This window comes from Triticum urartu, chromosome 1A (genome assembly GCF_056163025.1).
Source record: "Triticum urartu cultivar PI428250 chromosome 1A, HENAU_Tu73, whole genome shotgun sequence".
Classification (NCBI taxonomy): domain Eukaryota; kingdom Viridiplantae; phylum Streptophyta; class Magnoliopsida; order Poales; family Poaceae; genus Triticum; species Triticum urartu.
The window spans coordinates 543,378,273-543,393,028 of NC_141873.1; the positions used below are offsets into that span (position 1 = coordinate 543,378,273).

Sequence of the window (14,756 nt, forward strand, 5' to 3'; positions counted from 1 at the left end):
ACTATGTTCTCCCCTTTATTATTCATACTACATGGGATGTTGTGAAGATTGCCTAACTTGCGACATATGCCTTCAATGCGATTATGTTTCTAAGTCGTGCCTCGACACGTGGGAGCTATAGTCGCATCGAGGGTGTTATAACTTTATACATAGGATTATCCAAAGTTCCGGACAACCTAAGTGATATATCTTCGGCCATACTTGGCCAAAACCGATCAAAAAGAGCACGACCATTTCCAACTTCACAGTGAAGAAGAATGGTCATAAAAAGATGCCTCAACTGAAATGCACTTGCCCATACGATAGCTTCATCAAATAACTTAAACCATTCGTTGTCATCACCTACTAATCCTCTGGATTGACATGCTTCCTTAAAAGTATCATAAAGTCGACCATTGTGTGTTCCCAAATCCTCATAGCAAGTAGCATCAGGAACAACCGTGAGCAACATCCAAAGAAAGAACAATTCGCCAGTACCATGATGTACATGATAAATACGACCTATATTGCTGCCAAGCTTTTTGTTGTTGTTTTCTCTTTGTCCATAGCTTGTCGCTAGCATTCCAAACCCATTGAGTTGGAAATTCCAAATACGTAAGCGATCTAGTAGACCTGTTCTTATGGTTTGCAACAAACCATTCAGTCAGCATTGTCTTCAAAGCAGATGGATTATTTAATACTCCACCAAGATTGGCTTCCTCACTGAAAATAACTCTGTTCTGAACAACTAATCTCTCAACTGAAGGTTATCGTCCATGAATATCATAGGCAAACATTCTCCAAAGAGCTTCACATGCAGATAGGTACCTTGGCACAAGAGTAACAAAAACAATTTTAACAACTCAATATACATAAAATAAAAAAGCACAAATAAAAGAAAAAATAACAAAAGTTAATTGCACAAAAAAGTAAAATATTAATATGAACCTGCATTTGATGTAATCGGCAATCTCATTTCTACCAGTAGGAAATGGAACAATAAAAACACCTCTTCGTTCATTGATGGTTTCAATACGCATTCGTACAACATCATGCCCCTTTGTAAGATACTTGAACAAATATTTTAAAAGATTTGTTTTCTTTCACCATTCAACATTTATATGAGCTTCAAAACGTTTAAGAAGCTTCATATTATAGGGAACAACCCACTCATTTCCAAGCTGTAGAGTGCCCTTCTTTCTGAGCACATAACGACCATCATGGCGACGACGGTAAACAGGAAATCCGACGTCTTCAACCATTGTTTCATCACTAAAAGGTTTTGGAAACCTTTTGGAACAACTATTATTCTTCATGCATGCACATTTATCATTGTGCACTCCACATGGACCATGTACCATAAATTCGTCCACAAGAGCATATCCAAGAGGATCCACCAAAGGGTCTGGTAATTCAGCACAAATCAGCTCATTGATAAAAGATGGAGAAGGATCCTTGGTACTGGCCTTCAACCAAACTAATGTATGAGTATGAGGAAGACCTCTCTTCTGAAATTCTACAACATACAAATCTACATGAAACAAAATAAATGTAGCAAATATTTTGCTGAAAAAACAGAATCCAAGTCATGAAGCTAGACTGGATGGCATTAAATATCAAAATAAATAAGTAAAAAAGTAAGATTTTAAAAATTAGCATGGAAATGTATCTTACATGCTTGAATAGGACCGAAAAGCAAACCATTTTTCACATCAGTTAGAAATTCAGCAAACTTCATGTTGAAAACGCGTGTAACAATATCAAGTCGATCAGCAGGAACCTGTCCAGGCTCGGAAGAAAGAGCATCAACAATTTCTTGCCACTTTGGATTACATGTGAAAGTGATGAATAAATCTAGAGCACCATATTCACGACAAATAGCCATTCCATCATGATAATTTAAAACCATATACCGGCGCTCACCAGTAAAACTTCCATGCAGTATAAATTGCACACCAACATTCTTTCCAGTAGAACTACCTTCTCCAATTGCATCAGATATTCCCTGGTAAGTCTCGGATCGTAAATTGTCCTGATTCCAAAAATGATACTCCAAACGGTCCGACTCAACACAAGAATAAGCATTGACAGCCACCTGTTGACTGAGTCGCCCACAACTGGTATAAGGATTTGGTTCCCCCTCACGATAATGAAGATAATAACCATAATATTCCAACATAGAAACTTGGCTCCGTAGCACTTTAGAACGCAGAGGCACATAGCACCAGTATCAGGTGTCTCTTCAAACAGAACACCACGTGCATTCACATTGGAAGAATCATCATCATTGTTGACATATTTAATACCCAAATGATAACTTTTATCCCCATATGGGAAAAGCAAGGGGTACTGTAGAGCCATAAGGTTAGAATTGAGAGAAGATACGTGCTCCAACATACCAACATGTGTCTCTACAACCACATCAAATTTCTTGCGCTCAGGAGTAAGATCACCAACAATCACATCAGCCACCTCAGAGGCCGTTGGACCAGAAAAACGTGTGCCGTGAGGCCCGCCATCATTTCCTAAGAAGCGAATAGAAACCTTTGGCCCATCAGGAGAAGACAAATTTTGGCGAGCAATTCTATATTTGTGTACCAAACGATGATGCCTATTCAACATATATATCAATGAGGCTCGCTACTATCTCTTGATCAGGCTCAAGAGAACTATCGCCTTCACAATCGAACACATTAATTCTACTTTTGACTTCATCAGCTAAATCAACAATATATAGCTGTGCAAACTTAGGGCTTTCATCTTCAGAAGGAAGAAGAGGACCGATCATGTGATAAACGACCCCGTTCATTTTAAATACATATGGACCACCCCCAACGTTAACACTGTGATCAATTTGAGCATCAAGAGATGTGAAACAAAACATAGAATTATAATGTCTAATCAAGCGCATGAAACAGGCACAAACAGGGCCACCATTGAAACGAAGTAAATCCTTCAACGGATAGGGCCAATCAGCAAACTTTGGCAAAGAAATCTTGCCATCTCGGCAGCAACCGGTATAAATAGGCTGTCGAGGATTATCATCCTTATGACGTGTGGACCCTTCATGAAACCAATAAAATGCCCCACATTTCCGACAGGTAAAACCTGGCGCACCATAATAAGACCTCCCCCGTTAAACAGCTGGCAAAAGTTATAAATTAGTACATTTAATAAATCAGAACAACCAAGGAGACCCATATAAAAAAAGTGAAGCAAACACAAAATATTACCTTTAAGTAAACAAATATACTCCTTAGGAAAAGGCGTCTGCATCGGTCGAACAGTAATAAAAAACATAAGCATGCTAAAACCATAAAGTAATTAAACATCGTTTACAGATCAGTAGTAGAGAACATTGTAGCAGTAAATGGATACCTTTTTTTTCTTCCTGATCGAAAATCACAAATCAACTTGCGTTTGCGCCGATTGTACAAAGTATCCAAGCGATCCAAAATAGGTGTGCCTAGGACTAAATATAACAAAAGTATCACTAATGAATCACATGAACAGATAGCAAAAATATTAAAAAAACACAAACACCAGTATATAATGAAACAAACCTAAAGGGGTTGGCCTGTCATGAGGACCCATGCTCAACAATGGGACAACACGTGGAGGAACAACTATCAACTCATTGCCAAACTGATGGTAATGAAGAGTTGAATTTTCAGATGGCGCATCCACAGAAGTGTCAACAGACTCACCACCACCTGTTTCAACCACCTGGACACCAATCTAACACCATCCCTGTCATTCAATTGGCCTGCAAAAAAAAGGAAAAAAGGAAACTCTGAAAACAGAAAAATAAAATAAAATACGTACACCAAATAAACATATCAAAAAGATAACATACCAAAATGAGAATCAGAAATTGGAAGTGATGGTACACCATTGGAGAAAGTAAATGAATATACATCTGCAATATAAAACAAACAGAAACACCTAATTATACAAAATCAATGAGAACACAAAAAAGAACACTGAAAACCTAAGTGTAAACAAACCCTGAGTACAATCAACAGGTCGCTTTCCCATACGGATTTCTTGTCGACGGCGACGTGCCTCCCGAGCACACAAAGATGCAAATCCATCTTCTAAAAAACAACACGTAAATAATTAGTCATCACATCACAATACAACAACTAAGTAGTAGAAAATTGTAAAAACAATATAAACAATAATGCAAACCACACACCATTATGAGAAGAAGCAATAGAAGGGAAATCCAATAAAGGGTGAACTGCCCGGCCGCCCGAACACAGTAGACCGTGGACGCGAACATGAACGATCAGAAACTATCGTACATGGGCGACCACGATGGCGAGGAGCACGGGCATCACGGCGCGCCATCAGAGTAGAAGGGGAGAGCACGATCCAAGAACATGAAACAAACTGATAGCTAATCCCCGTATTTATAGGCCAGCAACCGACCTCAGCAAAAATATCAAACGGTGTACGCATGAAGCGGCGGCATCCAGAAGCAACCTACGTAGCGGCAGCCAACCAACAGGACGACACGTACACTTTTAGTAAACACGTAAGAAGGAATTTGCAGTAAGAAAAACGAAGACTATCATCGAGAAAGCCCCGCATGCAAAAACCACATGCAGGCAAGCACGTCACCAAGCGAACCCCACACGTTGCCATAAAAAAGGGACCCACACGCATGCAAACCAACTCACAGAACTGGCGCACATGCATGAATCCCACACATGCACGTATGCACATCATGAATGGAAAACACAAAACCCATCCAAAGAAGCTACACCTTCATATCCCCAGATTTACACGTGTCGTCCATTGATTTATCAGTTGATATCTGCCCAAATATCCCCAAAAAACATGAAAAAAGATCTTGGCTGACAAATAGAGAAGTTAGTATATAGGAGGATCTTCAAAGACATTTTTTCTTTGAAGCCCTTTGGTTTATAACAGGAACCAATCTTTTGAAGGAATGGATTTCTACTGTGTAGGATAGGAACCAATCTTTTAAAGGAACAACATTAGCTAAGACTCAATTAGGAACCAATCTTTTGAAGGAAAAACATTAGGTAAGACTCAATGGAAAATTTTCTATCCTACACATCAAAGGAATTGAAATGCAGGTCATCTCACTTCTTACAATTTTCTTATTCCTATACCATTTCTATCCTATAAAACCAAGGGAGGCTAACATGCTCCCTCTTACCTTCTCTTTTCACATGAAGATAAGAGTATATAATAGATCTGAGTCATTTATCTCATTAATTAGTGGTCTTCCTCTAATGCAATGTTGCAATATTGGTGGGGTGACAAGGAGAACCAAAAGAGGATGCACTGGTTTGCTTGATGGAAAATGTGTCTGCCAAAAGAGAGAGGTGGAATGGGATTCCGAGATGTCCATAGTTTTAACTTGGCAATGCTAGCGAAGCAATGTTCGAGGTTGATTGAGAACCACGAATCACTTTATGCACGTGTGTTGAGAGCGAGGTATTATCCCAGCGGAGACTTATTGAATTGTGAGTTGAAAAAAGGGTCCTCTTATGTGTGGCAAAGTATTTGGGCTGGTATCCAAACCTTCAAAAAAGGATGTATCTGGAAAGTGGAAAATGGTTCAAAGATTAATATTTGGAATGACTGTTGGATTCCAAGCAGTGCTTCAAGGAAAATTATTACCGTTCGTGGTAGCCAAGTTCTTACAAAAGTTAGTGAGTTGATTGATCCAATCTCGGGACAATGGGACGAGATGCTCATAAGAGAAAATTTCTGGAATATTGACGCTGAACGGATCCTTCAAATCCTATTATTGCAACAGGAGACGGAGGATTTTGTTGCATGGCAATTAACAAAGAGCGGCGTTTTTTTCTGTGAGATCCGCCTACTACAAGCAGTGGGAAGAATATATTGATGCTGATAATTATGGCGTAAGTCGCCATAGTTCATCTTTCCACCCAGTGTGGCGCAAACTTTGGAAGCTCAAGCTGCCGGGAAAAATTTAAATCTTTGCTTGGAGATGCCTACATAATGCTATACCGAGCTTCTGCATCTTGCATAATCGCCATATCGGCAAAATATCACAGTGTCCTATTTGCGAGGCCGATGCGGAAGATGTTGCACATGTGTTGTTTAATTGTGTGAGAGCCAGAGCTATTTGGAGCTCTCTTGGAATTGAACAGGAGATAGAATGGGCAGCTCGGTTGGACCGATCGGGTGCAGCCATACTGGAGTTTTTACTATGTGATGAGTCACTACAACAAATATATATATATGGAGGCCATAGCATTTCCAGAAATAATTGCAGCTGTGTGCTGGTACTTGTGGTGGCAGAGATGGCAGATAGTACGAGGGGAAGAAGTTCAAACACCAGGCAGGACAGGTCCAGCGATTGTGGCCCTGACCTTGAATTACGTCCGGGCAGTAGGGAATCCTTCTACTCCAGAACTGAATAAATGGCCTCTTGCATTGATGGGACAACAAGTACCGAATGTAGATGCATCTTTTTCTGCTGGTGATTTCTCTGTACTAGTAGAAAACAGGGCTTTGGTCCAGGCCGGGTCAGCCCATTAGTCCCGGTTCAGTCTAGAACTAGGACCAATGTGGGCATTGGTCCCGGTTCGTGAGCCCAGGGGGCCGGCCGGGCCACGTGGGCCATTGGTCCCGGTTCATCTGGACCTTTTGGTCCCGGTTGGTGGGACGAACTGGGACCAATGGGCCTCGCTCCTGACCCATCACCATTGGTCCCGGTTGGTGGCTTGAACCGGGACCAAAGGCTCCCCTTTGGTCCCGGTTCAAGCCACCAACCGGGACCGATGAGGTGCCTATATATACCCCCTCGCGCAAGAGCAGAGCACAGTGCTTTGTTTTTTCTGGCCGAGGGGGAGAGGGCTTTGTGGTGCTCTAGCTCACCTCCTATGCACATGAGGTGTTCGATGGAATGCCCGAGCCACACTACTTAAGCTTTCTCCTCTCGAAGCTCGACCTCCAAGCTCCATTTTCCTCGAGATTTGTCTAGATTTAGCGGTCCGTCACGCCCCGTCCCCGTCTTCACCGCCGTCGATCACCCGCGCCGATCTCATCACCGACACCACCGTGGTGAGCCTCTTGTTCTTATCTTTTTTCTGAAAGGAAAAATATTCTTACTTGTATGTTTAGATAGATACTTGTATCATTTTCTTACATTTATTATTGCATCTTATATAGTGCGATGGTTTTGGTATCCGCCCCCGTCGGCCCTCGTCTTGTCTATGATTCGGATGTGGTATGTATATTATCTTTATAACTATTGGTTCATTTATTGTTTATGAAAATTATGCCGACCAACGTGACATAGATTTTATTTATCTAGGATGTATGTGAATCGGAAATGCCAACCGACCCGATTGTCGAGAGGTTAAATTTAGTTGAAGAAGAAAACAATTTGTTGAAGGAAAAAATAAAAAAAATTGAGGAGGAGAAGATGATATTGGAGTTGCATGTTGCGGATGTCGTCGATGATCACAAGATCAAGATGGATGCAATGCGCTTGAAGATTAGAAAGATTAGAAAATATGCCATTCATACCGAGGCTTGGTATCATTATGCCGTTGGATCAATTGTTACCTTGGTTGCGATTATGATCGCATTTGTTTTCGCATTAAAATGTTTTACATAGTTTCAATGTATGGTTTAATTAATTAGATGCTCTGGAGAGCTATATGTTGTTAGATGAGAACTATGTATGCACTTTGGTTTTAATATGATGATGAACTTCTATTAATTTGGACACTTAATTATATATAATGCACGCAGATGAACCGGCAATAGATGTACGGTGACAGACACACCCGCGAGTACATTAAGGGCGTGCATGAGTTTCTCGATGCGGCTGAGGCAAACAAGCAGAATGGTTTCATGTGTTGTCCATGCACTGAATGTGGGAATACGAGGTCTTACTCTAACCGGAAAATCCTTCACTCCCACCTGCTTTACAAGGGTTTCATGCCACACTATAATGTTTGGACGAGGCACGGAGAAATAGGGGTTATGATGGAAGATGGCGAAGAAGAAGAGTACGATGACAACTATGTGCCCCCTGAATACGGTGATGCTGCAACGGGGGGAGCTGGTGAAGATCAAGAGGAACCAGACGATGTGCCCAATGATGCTGCCACGGGTGAAGCTGCTGAAGATCAAGAGGAACCAGACGATGTGCCCGATGATGATGATCTCCGCCAGGTCATTGTCGATGCAAGGACGCAATGCATTAGTCAAAAGGAGAAGCTGAAGTTCGATCGCATGTTAGAGGATCACAAAAAAGGGTTATACCCCAATTGCGAAGATGGCAACACAAAGCTCGGTACCGTACTAGAATTGCTGCAGTGGAAGGCAGAGAATGTTGTGGCTGACAAAGGATTTGAGAAACTACTGAAAATATTGAAGAAGAAGCTTCCAAAGGATAACGAATTGCCCGACAGTACATATGCAGCAAAGAAGGTCGTATGCCCTCTAGGATTGGAGGTGGAGAAGATACATGCATGCCCTAATGACTGCATCCTCTACCGCGGTGCATACAAGGATCTGAACACATGCCCGGTATGCGGTGCATTGCGGTATAAGATCAGACGAGATGACCCTGGTGATGTTGACAGCGAGCCCCCAGGAAGAGGGTTCCTGCGAAGGTGATGTGGTATGCTCCTATAATACCACGGTTGAAACGTCTGTTCAAAAACAAAGAGCATGCCAAGTTGATGCGATGGCACAGTGAGAACCGAAAGAAAGATGGGAAGTTGAGAGCACCCGCTGACGGGCCGCAGTGGAGAAAAATCGAGAGAAAGTACTGGGATGAGTTTGCAAAGGACCCAAGGAATGTATGGTTTGCTTTAAGCGCGGATGGCATTAATCCTTTCGGGGAGCAGAGCAGCAATCACAGCACCTGGCCCGTGACTCTATGTATGTATAACCTTCCTCCTTGGATGTGCATGAAGCGGAAGTTCATTATGATGCCAGTTCTCATCCAAGGCCCTAAGCAACCCGGCAACGACATTGATGTGTACCTAAGGCCATTAGTTGAAGAACTTTTACAGCTTTGGAATGGAAACGGTGTACGTACGTGGGATGAGCACAGATAGGAGGAATTTAACCTTAAGGCGTTGCTGTTCGTGACCATCAACGATTGGCCCGCTCTCAGTAACCTTTCAGGACAGACAAACAAAGGATACCACGCATGCACGCACTGTTTAGATGACACTGAAAGTATATACCTGGACAAATGCAGGAAGAATGTGTACCTGGGCCATCGTCGATTTCTTCCGACCAACCATCAATGTCGAAAGAAAGGCAAGCATTTCAAAGGCGAGGCAGATCACTGGAAGAAGCCCGCCATGCGCACCGGTGATCACGTGCTTGTTATGGTCAATGATTTACACTACGTAATCTTTGAAAAAGTCCCGGTGGACTAGCTGTTCCGAATGACGCTGAGGGGCACGCACCCATGTGGAAGAAGAAATCTATATTTTGGGACCTACCCTACTGGAAAGACCTAGAGGTCCGCTCGTCAATCGACGTGATGCACGTGACGAAGAACCTTTGCGTGAACCTGCTAGGCTTCTTGGGCGTGTATGGGAAGACAAAAGATACACCTGAGGCACGGGAGGACCTGCAACGTTTGCACGAAAAAGACGGCATGCCTCCGAAGCAGTATAAAGGTCCTGCCAGCTACGCTCTTACGAAAGAAGAGAAAGAAATCTTCTTTGAATGCCTGCTCAGTATGAAGGTCACGACTGGCTTCTCGTCGAATATAAAGGGAATAATAAATATGCCAGAGAAAAAGTTTCAGAACCTAAAGTCTCATGACTGCCACGTGATTATGACGCAACTGCTTCCGGTTGCATTGAGGGGGCTTCTACCGGAAAACGTCCGATTAGCCATTGTGAAGCTATGTGCATTCCTCAATGCAATCTCTCAGAAGGTGATCGATCCAGAAATTGTACCAAGGCTAATGAGTGATGTGGCTCAATGTCTTGTCAGTTTCGAGCTGGTGTTCCCACCATCCTTCTTCAATATCATGACGCACGTCCTAGTTCATCTAGTCGACGAGATTGTCATCCTGGGGCCCGTATTTCTACACAATATGTTCCCCTTTGAGAGGTTCATGGGAGTCCTAAAGAAATATGTCCATAATCGCGCTAGGCCAGAAGGAAGCATCTCCATGGGCCATCAAACAGAGGATGTTATCGGGTTTTGTGTTGACTTCATTCCTGGCCTTAACAAGATAGGTCTCCCTAAATCGCGGTATGAGGGGAGACTGACTGGAAAAGGCACTCTTGGAAGAGACTCAATAATATGCAGGGACGGATATTCTTGGTCTCAAACACACTACACAGTTCTACATAACTCTAGCTTGGTGACCCCGTATGTCGATGAACACAAGAACAGTCTGTGCTCCAAACACCCGGAGCAGTGCGACGACTGGATTACATGTGAACACATCAGGACTTTCAGCAGTTGGTTGGAAACACGTCTCAGAGGTGACAACACTGTTTGTGATGAGTTGTACTTGTTGTCCAGGGGACCATCTTTGACTGTATTGACTTACAAAGGATACGAGATAAATGGGAATACATTTTACACGATCGCCCAAGATCAAAAGAGCACCAACCAAAACAGCGGTGTCCGCTTTGATGCAGCAACCGAGAGCGGAAAGGATACATATTATGGTTACATAGTGGACATATGGGAACTTGACTACGGACCTAATTTTAAGGTCCCTTTGTTTAAGTGCAAATGGGTCAATCTGTTAGGCGGCGGGGTACAGGTAGACCCACAGTACGGAATGACAACAGTGGATCTGAAAAATCTTGGGTACACTGACGAACCGTTCGTCCTAGCCAATGATGTGGCACAGGTTATCTATGTGAAGGACATGTCTACCAAACCGAGAAAAACAAAAAAAAGAAGCGAATACATCATATGATGAGCCAAAGCGCCACATAGTTCTTTCAGGAAAAAGGGACATCCTGGAAGTGGACGGCAAGACAGATATGTCTGAAGATTATGAAAGTTTCATGAAATTCCTCCCTTCAATGTCAAGGCTGACCCAAGCATCCTGATAAACAATGAAGATTATCCATGGTTACGGCATAATAAGCAAATGACACAAGCGAAGAAAAAGTGAAGACTTTCTCCCGCAACTATTATGATGATACCATGCCAAATTTGTAACAGACGAGTATGCTATGCCAACTTTTTCAGAGTTCATTTGAAAACTATGAATTTAGGTCGAATTTTCTCTATAGGTGCATCTACGTTCAAATTTAAACTATTCAAATTTGAAAACTAATGGCACTAACAGAAAGTTCATATTTTTTCTAAAACTAATGGCACTAACAGAAAGTTTATAATTTTGCTGACCTAAAAGCAAAAAGAATTAAAAAATAAAGCAAAAAACAAAAGAAAATAAATAATACAGAAAACAAAACAAAAAAACTGGAAAAAAATAAAAATAGCAACAATAAGTATTTTGTTGTAAGTAGAAACAAAATAAAATAAATAAAGCAACAAAGAAAACAAAAAAACTAAAAAAGTGTTTTCAAATTTGAAAACTAATAGCACTAACAGAAAGTTTATAATTTTTCTAAAACTAAAAGCAAAAAGAATTAAAAAATAAAGCAAAAAACAAAAGGAAATAAATAATGCAGAAAACAAAACAAAAAAACTGGAAAAAATAGGGCTCACCCCTATAATATTTGTTATGACTAACTAAAATTACCAAATTGAGTATAATGATAAAACACAGTAATATTAAATAGCAGGAAAAAGATTGACTCAAAAATCAATTTTTATAGTAAAGTTATTCATAAACTAGTAATTCACACAAATTTTAAAAAAAATCAAATTTAAACTATTCAAATTTTAAAACTAATGGCACTAACAGAAAGTTTATAATTTTTGTGACCTAAAATAAAAAAAACACTACAAAACTATAAGTATTTAGTTCTAAGTAGAAACAAAAAAACAAAAAAACAAAAAAAATGCCACCTACTAGGCCCCCACGGCCTGAATACGACTAGAAACCCTACCATGGGCCAGGATTCAGGCCCGCGGGAGGCCCAGTAGGCCCACAGGCATAGATTGCAGTGTTAGGCCCGAAAGCCTGCTCTAGAGAGGAGCTCGAGAGGGAAGGCGCACCGCACCTTATAAACAGGTGCGCCTCCCTCTCAACTAGCGAGGTGGGACTAAATATTTGGGTTCGGGGCAGCACAGGCCTTTGGTCCCGGTTGGTGGCACCAACCGGGGTTAAAGGGCGGCATTAGTCCCGGTTGGTGCTACGACCCGGGACTAATGCCCCCCTTTAGTCCCGGTTGGTGCCACCAACCGGGACCAAAGGCCGCCGCTTCCCGCCCTTTGGGCTACTGAAAAAAGGCCTTTGGTTGGGCTACTGAAAAAAGGCCTTTGGTCCCGGTTGGTGGCACCAACCGGGACTAAAGGGGGCATTAGTCCCGGTTGGTTTCACGAACCGGGACCAATGCTCTTGCTATATATACAACACTTGTCAAAAATTTCATTCAGTTCCTCATTCTCCCCGCCGCCGACGCCGCCCTCTGCACCGACGCCCTGCTCCTCGTCGTCGTCGCCCGCGCACGTCGTCGCAGCCCCCGTCGTCGCCCGCGCCCCGCGCCGCCCCGTCGTCGCCCGCGCCGCCCCGACGTCGTCGCCGCCCCCGCCGTCGCCCGCGCCCCGCGCGGCCCCGAGCCCGCCGTCCTCGTCGCCCCTGCCCCGTCGCCGCCAGGCGCTACCCCGCGCCGCCCCGTCGCCGCCCGCGCCGCCCCGACGTCGTCGCCGCCCCCGCCGTCGCCCGCGCCCCGCGCCGCCCCGAGCCCGCCGTCCTCGTCGCCCCTGCCCCGTCGCCGCCAGGCGCTGCCCCGCCGCCGCCCGCCGCCCGCCATCGCCGCCGGCCGCCCCCGTTGTGAGCCGCCGCTGTCAAGGCTCTGTTCATAGCATTTTTTATATATGTTTTTTCATATATGTATTAATTTTTTTGTTTATAGCTATATGATGAATGTATGAATATAATGTTCATAGCATTTTTTTTGTTTATATATGTTTTTTCATATATGTATTAATTTTTTATTTAGTTTGTTAGTAGATATCGATTTTAGGTTAGTGCATTTTAATTAGGTTAGTGTAGAGGAAAAAGTAAAATAAGGAAAAGGAAGAAAAGAGGAAGAAGGAAGAAGGAAGAAGAAGAAGAAGAAAAGGAAGGAGTGGAAAAAGGAAAATAAGAAGAGGAAGACTTCTTTTTTTCTTCGATCTTCTCCTCTATTTTGTTCATGGATATATGCTAAAGAAAACGAGGGGGGTGATAGATGATGATGAGGGGTCGAGAGTGGGACGAGAGGTCGAGAGGTGTCGAGGGGAGAAAAAAATGTTATCAGGGACGAGGGTCGTCGAGGGGTCGAGAGAGGGACGAGGGGTCGAGAGAACTAAATAAGAAGAAGAAGAGGAGAGGAAGAAGAGGAGAAATAAATAAGAAGAAGAAAAAATAAGAAAAAAAAGAGGAGAAGAAGAAAGGAATAATGGAGAAGAAGAGAAAATAGAATATATTCTATTTTTTCTTCTTCTCCACTATTCCTTTCTTCTTCTCCTCTTTTTTTTCTTCTTTTTTTCTTCGATCTTCTCCTCTAGCTATTCCTTTCCTCTTCTCCTCTTTCTTCTTCTTCTTCTTCTTCTTCTTCTTCTTCTTCTTCTTCTTCTTCTTAATTTTTATCGGGAACGAGGGTGTCGAGGATCGCCGAGGGGTCGAGGGTCGGGAACTAGGGTAGAGGGTCGAGGGTCGTTAAGGGGTCAAGGGTCGAGGGTTTCAGGGTCGAGGGTTCGAGGGTTCTATAGGGTCGAGGGTTCCAGGGTCGTCTAGGGGTCGAGGGTTCCAGGGTCGTAGAGGGTTCGAGGGGTCGAGGATCGCCGAGGGGTCGAGAGAGGTTTCCTAGTGTCAAAGTATTGAAGAAATCCATGCCTTCATCATTAGCCGGAAGTAACCAGGGCATGTTGGTACGAAGTTCTGCAAAGTTGTTCTGGAATGGAGTCCCGGATAGGATAATCCGCCTTTTGGTACGAATTCAGCAATGGCCTTCCAAATAGCGATATTCGGAGCTCTTGCTGAACTTTGTACCAAAAAGCGAATTATCCTATCTGGGACTCCGTTCTAGAACAACTTTGAAGAGCTTCGTACCATCATGCACATGTTACTTTCGCCTAATGATGAAGACATGGTTTTGTTGAATCCTTTGACACTACGCAACCTCCCGACCCCTCGGCGATCCTCTCGAACATGAGAGGAAGAAGAGGATCGCCGAGGGGTCGAGGGTTCCAGGGTCGTCGAGGGTTCGAGGGGTCGAGGATCGTCGAGGGGTCGAGAGAGGTTTCCTAGTGTCAAAGTATTGAAGAAATCCATGCCTTCATCATTAGCTGGAAGTAACCAGGGCATGTTGGTACGAAGTTCTGCAAAGTTGTTCTGGAATGGAGTCCCGGATAGGATAATCCGCCTTTTGGTACGAATTCAGCAAAGGCCTTCCAAATAGCGATATTCGGAAGGCTCTTGCTGAACTTTGTACCAAAAAGCGAATTATCCTATCTGGGACTCCGTTCCAGAATAACTTTGAAGAGCTTCATACCATCATGCACATGTTACTTTCGCCTAATGATGAAGACATGGTTTTGTTGAATCCTTTGACACTAGGCAACCTCCCGACCCCTCGGCGATCCTCTCGAACATGAGAGGAAGAAGAGGATAAAAAAAGAAGAGGAAGAAGAAAAAAAAG

The 14,756-nt window shown here is 43.2% G+C and overlaps 1 long non-coding RNA gene and 1 pseudogene across 1 annotated transcript; both read right to left on the reverse strand.

Moving 5' to 3' along the window:
• Positions 1–262: 262 nt before the first annotated feature.
• Positions 263–3,112, reverse strand: LOC147992431 (uncharacterized; annotated as a pseudogene).
• Positions 2,990–4,358, reverse strand: LOC147992432 (uncharacterized). The gene is made up of 7 exons (XR_015615331.1): positions 4,178–4,358; positions 3,987–4,076; positions 3,836–3,898; positions 3,543–3,745; positions 3,358–3,451; positions 3,213–3,249; positions 2,990–3,123 (listed from the first exon to the last, which is right to left on the reverse strand). It is a non-coding gene; the product is annotated as an uncharacterized LOC147992432 (long non-coding RNA).
• Positions 4,359–14,756: the final 10,398 nt, after the last annotated feature.